The sequence below is a fragment of the Megascapheus bottae genome, chromosome X (assembly GCF_031878675.1).
Source record: "Megascapheus bottae isolate mThoBot1 chromosome X, mThoBot2.hap1, whole genome shotgun sequence".
Classification (NCBI taxonomy): domain Eukaryota; kingdom Metazoa; phylum Chordata; class Mammalia; order Rodentia; family Geomyidae; genus Megascapheus; species Megascapheus bottae.
Genome location: NC_143547.1, coordinates 103,874,419 through 103,889,233, shown reverse-complemented (window position 1 = coordinate 103,889,233; position 14,815 = coordinate 103,874,419). Strand labels below are relative to the sequence as shown.

General features: G+C 38.0%; 1 protein-coding gene across 3 annotated transcripts in view; it reads left to right on the top strand.

Moving 5' to 3' along the window:
* Positions 1 to 14,815, top strand: part of Gabra3 (gamma-aminobutyric acid type A receptor subunit alpha3) — a 157,782-nt gene that overhangs the window by 101,996 nt on the left and 40,971 nt on the right. The gene's annotated exons all lie outside the window — the stretch shown is intronic.

Sequence of the window (14,815 nt, the reverse complement as noted above, 5' to 3'; positions counted from 1 at the left end):
ACTCTATAGGCTTTCTAGTTAGTTTGCTATGTCTTTTGCCATACAGAAGCTCTGCAGTTTAATGCCATGGCACCACTCCTGCCTTTTTTTTTCTATGTATATGGTAACAAGGAATCAAGCCTGGGTCTTTGTGCATGCTAGGCAAGCACTTTTGCCACTAGGCCAAATTCCCAGTCTTTCTTGGTTCTTAGATTTGCTTTTCTTTAAACATCTGCTAGCTTCTTTGGGTCTCAGTTGTCACTTGATGAGGTTTCCTCCTATATTAATTAAAGAGTGTACATTTTGTATAAGAGAATGAAAAAAACATAGTTCTTCACTGCTGCTTTAATGACTATTTCAAGTTTCTGTAGTTGTTATTTTTGCCTAGTGACAGTCAGTTTTGGTCAGGTAAGTGTTTGTAGAGCTCTTTTGAATCTAATCTATTCAAAAATATATATACACATATATACATGTATATAGACAATATTTTATATATGCATGCAAAATAGTTTCTTGGAAGGACTACATTTGAGGGGAACAGGATTGGAATTAAGGAAAACAATTAAAAGATAGCTGAAATCATATGAAATAACATTGCATATTATTTGGGGAGAGAAGCTGAACAGCAATTTGATATGAAAATCAGTCTAAAGATAAGGAGAGAGATGCAAACAAACATACAGGGGTTTGAGGCATGTCCCATGTGATAGGGGTGCCTGCTAATGAGAGTAAAGCATGTTCCAATTTGAGTCCTGTCTCAGACTAAAAATATCAACAAGCACAGCAACAAACAATAAAATGTTAGAATTGTCAGTGTTGAAACCATGAGAATGAGTGTTAAACAGTTCTAGAAAGGGGGGAGTAAAAAGAAAAATCTAGTCATGGTGGTATCATTAAGGCAGAGGAGGACAGAGAGGGATGTGAAGAAGGAAAGACAATGCAAAACCAAAGAGATACTAATAGAACCACTATTGTATTTTTCAGTTTACTTTCTTCTGGGCACATAGTTATATGGTACTTCTCTAGACTCTTAAAGTTAGGCAAAGACAGACTGATTTGGTTAACCAAATGTGAGCATAAATAGCATGTGTCAGTTATAAGGGAGGATGAGTCTTTAAGAGCCCATATGTGATTCACCATGTTGCCTTCCTCTGTCCACAATTCCTTTCTGATGCTTAATGTTGACTATCAACTTAATTGACAAACACCAAGGGAATTAGCAAATCACACCTCTGGGGATGTCTATGAGGGCGTTTCCAGAAAGATTAACCAAAAAGAAAGACTTATCATAAATTCAGGGAGCACTGTCCCAGAGTCTGGGAATGAGTGAGGGATGGCACAAGCATTTGGTCTCTCTGCTTCGTGATTGTCATGATGTGCCATGGCCTTGATTCATAAATTCATTACCCTTATAATGGTTGACACAAAAGTGAATTCTCTGGCTCACAAAGCTCAGATTGTAGGTAATGTGACTGAAAATAAATATTTGCTGCTGTAAGTCATTGAGAATTTAGGATTATGTCTTACTATGTGCAAATTTAACTTTTATGATTCTTATATGACTATCATCTAAATAATAAAATTATCTATCTTGATTGCTATAACAATGAATTAGCTTCAAAAAATGACAATGGGCAATAACAACCCTAATAATAGTATAATTAGAACATAATTAACATCAATATAGTACTGACAATGTTCAATACTCTATTCAATTATTCTATTTTATTGTCTTCATAACAAGTTCATGAGATAGGTTTCCTCTCATCTCTACAAAATGAGAAAGCTTACACGGTTAACAAAATGGAAGTGATGTAAAATGTCTATGCACCAAGTAAAAGAAAAGTTGCCTTGTTTTCAGGGAAGAAACTACAGCATATTGTCCAGATAGCAGAAACAGCTAGTACAAATATAAATGGTAAAGACATAGTGGAACTGTCAGTTTGTTAACAGTAACTTTCCAGATAAAACAATAAATGACATCAAAATTTCAGTTAGAATTTTATTTAAAAAGAAAAAGGGACATATTTTCTTGTGCTACATGAAAAGGCATAATGTGAAATGGGAACATTATAAAAGGAAAATATGGAAAGAATAGAGCATTAGAAGGAGAATAGATGAATAGTATGAATGTATTTAAGGGCAGAAAGTAGAAGATATGGAGAAGAAGCAGTTTACATAGTTGTGAAAAGGATGGACTAGACTAACTTGAACACAAGAAAGGATCATGGAATGAGATGGATGCAGGAAGTGAATGATGAAGAGGATATATTGAGGGGTAAAAGAGAGTAGGCAGTGACAAAGAATTTAAAGAGAGAATTATGGGCAAGGAAAAGAATTGAACCCAACATATTGCGAATAATAGAAAAGAGAGAATACAAGATAAAGAAGGGAAACAATACACGGGAGAAACTGGGTAATAAAAGAAAAAAAACATGGAGAATAGGTCTGAGTTTTGGAGTAGGAGTAAATAAAAGGGGAGACCGGGAGCGGATAGCAGATACAGAAACAAAAGAAAAAATGAAGACACATTCCCAAGGGGCAGAGGATGAAGCTGAGCAAAGGATTAGTCATTTGAAAATACAGCTGGATGAATAGCAAGATGATAATGATTGAGCTCTATTTTTTAGTCTGAAGTTTAATGATGTAGAAGTGTATGTGGAATGTCCTTGTGTTTATTTTGCAAAATAAGAATAGAGGAAGTACTGCAGTGTACAAGCTTGATGAAATCATTTGTTTCCCCTCCACAATTGAATTCATCTTGCATCCAAGAAGGTGGGTCCTCAGAACTCCAGGATAAAAGCATGGCCCTTTTTTGGTACAAGTGTTACTTCTAGTGACTTTTTTCCAAATCACACACTGTTTCCCTTATGCAATCTTGATACTACTGTAGCTGCTTCTGGAACATGAAAGACAAATTGGATAAAGTCTAGACAGCACTTATAATTTTTCAGCAAGTGTTATTATGTACCAACCCTATTATTTTTTGGATCCTCAGATCTTATCTGGAGCCAATGGAAAAATACAACAGATTGCTACCTAGAAAATTCTGACAGCTGCATGGGTATGCAACGAGGGCAGTTAAGAAAGAAAAGAAGAAACTTAATGTATCTATTGATCATTTTCATCTTTTTTGAAGCTATTTAATTCATTATTATAGTGACACAGTTTATATGCAGTAAGAAAGAATCCTAAATTCTTAGTATTTTACAGCAGTAAATATTTATTTCTCACATTTTCTGCTATCTTAGCTTGGTGAGTCTGGAAGTTCATTTTTGTGTTAACCACAAAAGATAAAAAATGACAACAAAGAAAACACGAACTGGTAGTTTTGCCTAGTGGTAGGGTGTTTGCCTAGCATGCACTACGGTCTGGGTTCAATTCCTCAGTGTCACGTACACTGAAAAAAAAAGCCAGAAGTGGTGCTGTGGCTCAAGTGGTAGAGCACTGGCCTTGAGGAAAAGCCCCAGGACTGGCAAAAAAACACATGGAATAATGAAGTGAGGATCATGTCACACCAACTCTTTTTCCTTAGTTTCTTAAATAAGCCTTATCTTGTTTCATCATGTGACAATAGAAATGCAGGCTAAGAAACGTTATCTGTTTCTTATTCCCACAGTACAAATACAAATACAAAATGAGCATATAGATAAACATGTATTAGTTAAAGTCCTGGGATACATGCTGAGCATCAGAGATAAGGCAAAGCATATACTTTTAATAAACTATGACATACTAATTACAGACACATGTGATGTACATGTAGTTGTTTAATAATATAAAATATATTAAAGATGAAAATGTGATAAAATAAAAATTACACAAGAGCATCCATGAATACTGCTAAATGAGCTGGTGCATATTTTGCCCTTGAATATTGATGGAAATGTTCGTAACTATAAGACAGACAAGGGCTATAATGGACAAGGGATGTGGCTAGGATATAGCAGTATATTCCCACTCTAGGAAATGACATGCATAAAAATATGCATTTGCAAATTGACTTAATCCGTCAGAGGATTTCTGTCCTTTGTGAGATATGATGGGGAGATAGCTGCCAGGAACCATGAAATGAACTATGCAGATATATGCACAATAAATTCCAAAGGAAATTACCTTTGAACACAGACTAATAGATGTGCAGAAATAAAGTAGATTTCAAAAAAGGAAGACACTATGACAAATTCAGGCAGTAATGTAGGCCTGAAGAATAAGAGAGGGAGGGTGTGACAACTCACATAGGTTTAAAGTCAGACCGGTGTAAAGACTAGAGAACAGTACAGGAAAGCAGTCCTTAATCAGGGACGGGCATTGTGAAAGCTACATCAATGGAAAAATGATGGGGTCTGTTAAAGAATTGATTTCCAAGAAAGGATTGAAACATGTTTGCAGTTTAGATCACACTGGGACCAGTATCCAGGGCCTGTTGAGGGACGGAAAGCTGGATATGAGGTGACAAGATAAGAACTGGCACAGTAATGAAATGTTAATTCAATGATTGTATAGTAACCACTATGTGCTGAACACCTGCCATGTGCCAGAAATGAGTGTAAGCCATCCATGATTTTCATAATAATTATTAGATACAGGTATATAATGCCTAGCTTCATTGTCCTCATTGAACTGACTAGAAGATGAAGAGTCAAAAAATAAAAAAAAACAGATTAAGATGAATACATGAAAGTTGTTCTAAATTTAAGATATTGGTAATTTTCCCTTGTATTAATATTTAAAGAAGTATGTAATATGTTTCAAATATGGCATTGATGGTAGTTAGTGGGGTTCAGGATGCTTTATGGTCGGGTCTTGTTTGAAAAGTGTCTGAAATGTTAACATTTGCAATGAATGAGGAAGAGCAGTTATAAGGAAAGTAGTATGAAATATCATGCAATACTTCACATATTTGGAAGGATTTCTATATGAAATATGGTTGGTAATCTGGAAAGAAACCAGAATACATTTATCTTGTAGCTACATGGAAGCATTATTGGTCTTTAGACCTAAGCAAGTCAATGAGATCCTTTGTGTTACCATAAAGGGTTGAGTTCTCAAAAGGCTCAATTCAAACGTGATGGATGATTGTTGATTATTGCTCATGGGTCCACTTCCCACACGGATGCTCCTCATTGACATGTGCCTTATTTCCAAGTGATCTTTTAAAAGGCTCAATCTCCTTTCACCCTGTGACTTTTCATGCATCGCGTGAACAGAGGAGGAAGGAAGATTGGATGGGTTGGAGGTTTTTATAGGGAAGTCCCCAGTGACATACTCATTCTGTTCAGTGCTGTTTGACTAAGATGAGGTCATATGTGTATGTTTCCCATCCACGCAAGCTGGGAAAAAATGTTGCTATGCATCAAGTAAAAGGGAAAATGGAGTGCCTAGCAATTCTGGCTTTCTTTTACATTGTTATTTAAGTAGACAAGATGGTTGCAATGTTGGTGGATTAGCTGGAGGAGATACACCACTCGGTGAACCACATCCTAGATCATGGACTAACAACAAGGGCCTGAGCAATGGTGCTGGAAACTAAGATTAGAGAAGTAAGAATCCATCTGACAGATGTTTTCATGTGGATTCATGTGGATTAGCACTACCAAAGAGCACTGAAATCCAGAAGGACTGAATCCTAGCTACTCAGAAGACTGAGATCTGAGGATTATGGTCCTAAGTCCACCAAGGCAGGAAACCCCATGAGGCTCTTATATCCAAATAACTTCCCCCAAAGCCAGAAGTGGTGTTGTAGTTCAAGTGGGAGAGTACTAGCCTTGAGTAAAATACCTCGGCATCAGTACTCAGGTCCTGAATTCAAGCCTACACCCAAGTTCAAGCCCCAGGATTGGAACAAAGAAAGAAAGACAATGGCAGCATCGAGACCACCCTCTATATTTGAGAATAGATATTTTACCTGTGAAAGAGGATGGTTAGAAAAGTTAGACTTGAGGATGTGAAATGTGTCAGGTAGTGTACTAGGTGCGGCACATGCATTTGTCTCATTAAATCTACACAACACTGTGAAATGAGATGAGCCATGGTACTTTTCTGCCTTTGAAAGCCTTTGTAGGTTATAAATGCCATAAAGTCAGTGAATTGTATGGCATGCACTGGCCCATGGCCACTCTCTGGAGGTGTTTTTCTTTTTTTCATTGTTAATATGTCCATGGCTGTCATATGTATATAAACCAAAATTTCAATAAAATATACCAGACTACCAGTAGAAGAGCTGATATGACAACCAAGTATCAATTAAAGCTACAATTTTCTTCACACTACAGGGAATCTTTGAGCTATCCATGTTAAGTAATGAGGCTGAGGTGCTCAGCCTGCTGTAGTTCATGCTGCAGTTAAAAAAAAAGGGCTAGAATGCAGGATACGTTGGACGCATGGGGTGGTGTCAAGCTGAATACATAGCACCAACTGTCTGCTACATGTTATGCAGCCAGGTGACAGTATCTTGTGGCTGAAAAAAATGGTCAAATGTTGCATCATCAAGAGGAATTGCATGCTTTGAACCAGCAAAAAAAAGTTTTGATCATATTGAGACTTTTTTTCCCTTTTATTCTTTGATTGTATGATTGGAACAATTTTGTAAGTGTACTAAGTGTACTTAGACTGTTCCAAACACAAATTATTTGCCGGATAAATTCTACATGTTGCCTCTACCTCCCTAACCCTCCCCAAACTTTTCCACTAATGCTCCTCTCTTCCTAGTTTAGATGCAAATAGCTTTCACTTGAGATTTGATTATAGAGAGTACCCCTGAAATGACCAGGAACCGGAGTAAGCATTTGAACAAGATTGTTAGTTGTACAGAATTTAATGTAATGAGACCAACAGAGCACTGATAGCTTTCTTTCACAGTCCTTTTCATTGTAATGGCTTTTTGCTGTAGGGGATTCTATTCTACATTGAACTAGCGAGTGACTCATAGAGCCCTAAGTGGTGAGGCTTTCTCTAATGAACAGAAGAGTATAGAAAAATGAGTAGCACATTTGCGGCTTTAGGGAAACTTAAAATAAAGTGAGAAGAAAGAAATATAAGCCACCAGTCAGTCACACGTCACTCTGTGTGCTCAGGTGAGTGCCATTAACCCTTTTCTTCTATCAGCTTATATCCTAGGGCAAAAACAGGATGCACTATTCACTGCACTCTATGGCATAATGGAAACTTCACAAAAAGCCAACAATGGAGTGTTAATAATTGCAGGATTCACTCACATGTGAGGCTGTGGACCTGGTCTGGATGGCAACACATACAAACAAACATCTGAGCTGGAGAAAGCGAAGGGGAAATGGGTCCTGGGAGGCCTACTCATGTTTATTCCACTTTTTTCTACTTCTGAGGGAGGAAAGAGTCTTGAAGTACGCATTGCCTTTCTCTTCAAAAGCAACACACTGCTCTGTAGGCAGATCGAATCTGTTCAAAAGCCTATTTCAAGGTGATGAGAAGGCATAGATGTATAGAAGAGTCTTTCTTGTTCCATCATTCCCACCTACTTTCGAGGCTAATCCCAGACAGAGTGGACACTCCACGCTGTTGGCGCCATGCACATTAGAACAGGCTACAGGAGCTCCCTGGCCCAGATTACCAATAGAACCCCGGGTGAGGCAATTACTTTTTGGATCTCAGTTCTAAATGGGACTGAAAATATCTCCTCTGTCCTCTCCCAAGTGGATCACAGTCCTCTATGGAACACCGATACTGACAACCCTGCATAATAAGGACTAAAATATTTGTTCAAAATATGCTATGTTCTTTCACTTGGAGGAATGCCTGGACCCTGCAAGACAGAAAGCATCATGGTTGAGTTGCTATTGGGTAATACTGGAATTGGAAATAAGGCTTGTGTGCTTTTCAAGTAGATGCTCTATCTACATTTTGAAAATCCAGCCCTTTTTTTCCTTTAGTCATATTTTAGGTAGGGTTTCATATCTTTGCATAGGTTTAACTTTGCTCTTAGAGTCTCCTATTTACAGCCTCCCATGTAGCTAGGATTATAGGAGAATACACTGACTGCTGTATGTGTTGACATACCTCTTGGTATCTTTTGCCCAGAGAGGCCTCAAACTGCAGTTCTTCCAATATTCTGCCTTCTGAGGAGCTGGGATGGTACATGTGATCCATTATGCCCAGCCAGCTTAGACAATATTTGAACCAACACTTAAGGGACATGTGTTGCATTTACGATGAGGAAGGGAGATTCAGGTAGAAGGAAAAAAGAAAAACGGGCATATTAGAGCTTTCTTTTGTGAGAAGTATTTTTTGTATGTATTTACAGATGGATAGATAGTAGGGGAAAGTGCAAGTGTTAGAAAAATGTGGCTGGAGCCACACCTGTGAGGTAATTGCTAAAATTCTGAAGTGTTCCCTGTGAAGGCTAAACTCAGCAGTAAATGGTGACCTTCCTTCCTGTGTACTGAACTTCTTGTCTAGAGCTTGAGGATTTAATGGGAAGCTCACAGACAACTGGGATTCTTGTGACTAATGCACCAGATTGCTTGGGGTGTGTGGCGGTGGTATATTTCAAGTGACTCATCTTGCACTGATAATGGCTATTAGTAATTTACTATTCTTTCTTTTTCTCTCTAAATCCAAGTTCCTGACCTTTACTCTGTGATTATAGAAATAGCCTGCCTGGCAAGTCAACTACCTCTAAAAGTACTGTTGTCTGTACTTTGGACTTTAGAAAGAACATTTCTCAGAGTACAGAGCACATTGTTCCATCTACAAAGGTTCAGGAGACAAGATATACACACCAAGCAAAGTCCTAAAATGTGAAGCACATTGAAAGAAGAGTTTAGTAGGACAGCTATGATAAAATAGGAAAATGTTCAAGAAATAGCACAGTAAGAGTAATCCCTTAGTTATTTCCAAGGATGAGATGAGGGGATCAGATAAACAAGTTAGTAATTAGGAATTTATCTTCACTATTAAAGAGGCTGAAAAATTACTTACTCAATGACTTTAAGCTACTAGCAAGCATTCTTAACCTTTTGTGATGCTATAGCATACTAACTGGAATAAATGTTTCATGTGCTATCATGTGCAGTCTATAATTTACGCCTTACCCTCACACCCCTTTCCAACTTGGCAATTCTGATACATATAACTTCTCCCCAGTATGTGAGCTGTATTCCCCATTGGAGGAAATGGATGAGAAACTGAATGTCAGTCATATCTTGGGAGTTTCAGAGTGAATCTGAGTCCTCAGATTCCTTATCTGATGAATCTACCATCACTGCTATAATATCATTCAGTCTTGGGGCTTTAATTATCTTCCCAAAATGGGGCCGGGAGTTTGGCCTAGTGGTTAAAGTGCTTGCCTAGCATGCATGGAGACCCGGGTTCGATTCCTCGGTACCACATACATAGATAAAAACCAGAAGTGGTGCTGAGGCTCAAGTGGTAGAGCTCTAGCCTTGAGAAAGTCCAAGGACAGTGCTCAGGCCCTGAGCTCAAGCCCAGGACTGGCAAAAAAAATTATCTTCCCAATCCTCTTGCCTGTGTCATTCTACACTGCATCTATGAGTATGACTTCTCTGTAGTCCATATATAGAACACCATGTAGTATTTGTCTTTGTGTGCCTGCCGTATTTCATTTCCTCTAGTTCTCTTCACGTTTTTGTAAATGAATGTCCTATTTTATGACTGCTTAACATTCAGTGGTGTATGTGGACAGCCCTTTATTCTATTCTCACTTGATGACGGTAATGTTGACTCCCTAGCTTGCAGTGCACATGTCCTTCTAGGTATTGATTTCATTTCCTTTAAGGTACACACCTATCAGCGGGATTGATAGATTATACAGCAGTGCTACTTTGAATTTGTTGAAGAACTGCACTATTTTTATTGGCTATATCAATTTATATCTCCATCAACAGTGTTGAAACAATCTCTTTTTTCTACAACTTTGCAAATACTTGCTATATATTTCTTTGTGATACTAGCCACTGTACATACTGGTAAAACTATTTGAAGATGATAAAAATACCATAAAATTTTTTAAAAGAATAGGGCCATTCCAGGGGCCGGGAGTTGGCCTAGTGGTAGAGTGGCTGCCTAGCATAGAAAAAAGCTGGAAGTGGTGCTGAGGCTCAAGTGGTAGAGCTTTAGCCTTGAAAAATCCCAAGGGCAGGGCTCAGGCCCTGAGCTCAAGCCCAGGACTGGCCAAAAAAAAAATAGGGCCATTCCAACAATGATGTACTTGTTGTACTGTTAATTTGCATGGCATTGATAATTAATGTGGTTTAAAACTTTCTCATAGACCTGTTGGCTATTCATATGTCTTATTTTAAACTATTTATTCAGGTCCTTTGAATTTTTTTAAATTAGGCTCTTTCCTTGCTGTTAGGTTGCCTCAGTTCTTTGCCTATTTTGAAATCAATACCTTGTCAGTTGTATGATTTACAGGTATTTTTTTCTGAATCTGCATGTTCTCTTTATGCTGTTGATACTCTCTATTGCTGCTTACAATTTTTTAATTAGTGAAATTCTATTTGTATATTATTGCTTTTTGTAGCCTGTATTTTTAAGATCATTTCAAAATCTGTTCCCCATATTTTCTTCCTATAGTTTCACAGTTTTAGGTTTTACAGGGTAGCTTTTAGCCATTGTTGAGGTTACATTTGCATGTAATATGAGGTAAGGATCTCGTTTCATTCATGGATATATACTTAGCTTTCAAACATTAATTGAAGAGATTGTCCTTTTCCTATTGTGTGTTCTTGGCACTGTTATAAAATTCTAATTGGCTATGAAACTATGATTTCATTTCTGGGCTCTCTCTTCTGTTCTTTTGGCCTATATGCCTATTTTTATGCCAGCGATATGTTCTTTTATTACTACAATTTTGGTAGTATATTTGATGCCAGGTAGTATAGTATTGCCAGCTTTCTTCTTTATTTATTGAGACAAGGTCTCACTTAATATTCAGCTGAGAAAGGCCTTGAAGTCACACTTTTTCTACCATTACCTCCTAAGTGCATGCAACACTACATCCTACTCACCTAATAAAATGAGTGGGGTGTTTTTTTTTTGCCAGTTCTGGGGCTTGAACTCAGACCCTGGGTACTGTCCCTGAGCATTTTCATTAAAAGCTGGCGCTCTATTAGTAGAGCCACAAAGCTCCTTCCAGTTTCCTCATGATTAATTGGAGATAGTCTCATGGACTTGCCTGTGTGGATGACCCTCAGATGTCAGCTTCCTGAGTAGGTAAGATTACAGGCATGAGCCACTGTTGTGTGGGTCCTACTCACCCTTTTAAACAGACAATTAAATGATTTTTGAATGAATGCAAATTTTTTATAATCATCACCCAAATCTAATCTTGAAACATTTCAGTCAAAATGTAATGAATGAAACTTTCCATACCCATAGCTCTTTGGCTTTCCTTTAGGATTTTCCTAAAATCTCTAATAAATGTTCCATGCAAAGAGATGATACCTTCGTCTTAACTTTGTAATTCCTTTATCACTTGAGAAAGTTACCATTTATTCTTAAAGTTTGCAATCATGAGGAGTGTTGTATTTTATCTTCCTACATTTGTCCCTGCACACATTAAATTTATTGTCTGCACGTCTGCCAGAATAATTCTACGATATCAATCAAATCATGTTTATAGTGAAACTTTTCCAAACCCTCTATACTTCACTCCATGAAAGATGAAATGTCGTAGAAGACCTTCTACCACTTAGTACAGGCCCATAATTTCCTCTTGGAGCACCTTTTCTAGTTTTCCTTTTTTGTTATTATTACTATTAGATTATTTTACAAGTTTACTTCTTTGTTCAATGCATGTGTGCACAAATGTGTGTTGTTTGTGAAAATGACCACTTGCATACCATGGTGAATATGTGTATGTAAGGGTGCAAATGCATTCATGCTCACAATGGTGTGAGCTATGAGGACAGGAGGACACACCGAGCTGTATATTCTGTACAGAGAGAAAGTTCTGGGCGGGCCAGGAGTTTTGCCTAGTGGAAGAGTGTTTGCCTAGCATGCACAAAGACCTGGGTTCGATTCCTCGGTACCACATACATAGAAAAAAAAGCCAGAAGTGCATGTTCTGTGGCTCAAGTGGTCGAGTTCTAGCCTTGAGAAAGTCCAAGGACAGTGCTTAGGCCCTGAGTTCAAACCAGGACTGGCAAAGAAAAGAAATGCAAATCAATACAACTCTAAGATTCTACCTCACTCCAGTTAGAATGGCCATAATCAAGAAATCTAATAACATTGGATGCTGAGGGATCACTACTACACTGTTGATAGGAATGCAAACTCGATCAACCACTATGGAAAGCAGTATGGCAGTTCCTCAAAAGACTAAACATAGAGCTCCTCTATGACCAGCAATTCCACTACTAGGCATTTACCCAATCATCCAGAAACAAGGACATACTAAATCCACTAGTACAACAATGTACACTACAGCACTATTTGCCATAGCAAAGATATGGAACCAACTCAGATGGCCCTCAGTTGATGAGTGGATCAACAAGTTGTGGTATTTATACACAATGGAATTCTATGCTGCTGTCAGAAAGAATGACATTGCCCCATTTGTAAGGAAATGCAAAGACTTAAAACAAATCATATTAAGTGAAGTAAGCCAGACTCAAAGGAACATAGGCTCAATGGTTTCCCTCATTTGTCCTAATCAGTAGAAACCTTGGGCTATCCTAGAAGAGATTTACAGTACAACAAAACCTAGATACATAAGGCCATATAGTATGACGCTAAATGAGAGGACCTCCAGGATATAGAAACAAAAGCCATATAATGAGTGATTGTTGTCCTTAATGTACTATGTTATCTCTCATCTCTTTTGCTTTCCCTTGGCTATCTCATATTGTTACAGTACTTCATCTTGTTATCTGATACAGTGCATATATGCATGTTTTGATATTTGAAATCAGATAGGGCAGGGGGGAAAACAAGATGAGGGGCGGGGATGGGAGGAAGGAAATGGGAACCAAGACTTGAGAAGGGGTATCAATGTATGTGAAGTAATGCACCTTCTAATTGGAGAATATAATGTAACCCTTCTATTAATTAAAATATATGAAAAAAGAACAATAATCACACAAGATAAAGCTCTTGTTTTCATATCCTAGAGATCCTTTCATTTAGTCTCATCTTATATATCCTTATATATCTAGGTTTTGATCTATTTATATAAAATTTAGATTATATTCATATATATATATATATATATATATATATATATGCAGTCCTGGGGCTTGAGCTCAGGACCTGAGCACTGTACTTGAACTTTCTCAAGGCTAGAGCTCTACCACCTGAGCCACAGCACCAACTTTTGGCTTTTTGTATCTGTGTAGTGGTAAGGAATCAAACTTGGGTCTTTGTGTATAGTAAGCAAGCATTCTACCACTTGGCCAAAATCCCAGCCTACAATTTATCTTCTTATTTTTAAATAAGCAGAAGGTGACAAGGGTGTGGCCTAGTAAGAGAACATGAGGATGATAAGGGAAGTGCGTGTGAGCAGGGCCATAGGGAACTACTGCGTAGATTATTATGTGCATCTTCTTCTCCTAAGCAGAACATTTCCTAGATCATCCCTTGCTCTCCATCAGGTCTTCACTAAGAAGCAAAGCAACCAAATCCCGGATGAACTCAAGTCCTCATCTAAACGTCATGTTTTGTGAGGTCTCCAGTCTTGTTTTGAAGAGCCATGTACATGCCTTTGTGGATAGCCTGTCATATTCTTTACAATATCTTTTTGCCACACCCTGATTGCCCTTTTACCTCCTATGATGATCTCAATAATAATGATTCCCCATTGTCTGTTCTGTATCTACAGAAGAGCTTAATTTGGTTGACTCCGTACGTCTACCTGTGCGCGATTCCTCCTAGACACAAAGCTCATCTAAATCTGTGCCCTTCAGCAAATGCTTACCTATGTCTTGTTTTTAGTATGTCCAGCTAAGTGCTAAAGAAGTTAGAACTACATGATAAGTGTCCTTGAAGCATTAATGTCTTGAATATTTACAAAACTCCCAAGGGCCTTAGATAAAAGCTCAATTCTAAAATCAGCCTGCAATATCCCACCAAAATGACCTTTATTAATAAGGCATAAATGAGGGTTCATGACTGAGAGAAGCATCCACAAGAGAAGTATTTTTCATAGACAAACCTGCTTCTTGTGGTGGATACTAAAAAGATTCCATGAGGGTTTAATAAAGAAAATTGTGCTCCCTTCCTTCACTTGCATTATTATTTCCAAGATACTGCCTCTTATGACTAATGCTAAGGGGAAATTACTTTACGTCTATCCAGCAGACTTTCGTATGTGAAGAATAAGACTACAACAGATAGGTAATAAAGGCAGACTGCAAACGTAGTGATTTCTGATTACGAGAAGAACTGATTCCCAATAACATTGTTATCTGCTTTTCCATCTAGTTCTTGCCCATCCCACCTAAGCACAGAACACAGAGGAAAAAATATGTGTGTGGGTGGTGGGGGAAGGATATTTCCCCGGCCAATTTGTGCTGTGCTCTTTCATTGGTTGTTCGATGCTAATGCTATCTGACCTCCTGAGTCACGAGGGCTTCTTTTTTGACCTCCCTTTATCCTTTAACTTCACTATAATTTTTGAAATGCCTCAAGCATCTTCTGCAACAGAAAACTTCCAGATGGCATCCAGGTTAATATACTCAACTACTGCTGTGTGTTAAGGCATTGCTCATTTTGTAAATGTTACCTTTCCTCTCCTAGAATAGTAAACCCTAGGAGAGCAAGGATTATGGCTCATGCGTGTCTGGATCTTTCTTCTTAGTATTTTTCTCACAACTACCTTAGTTACTCGGTGATAATCATA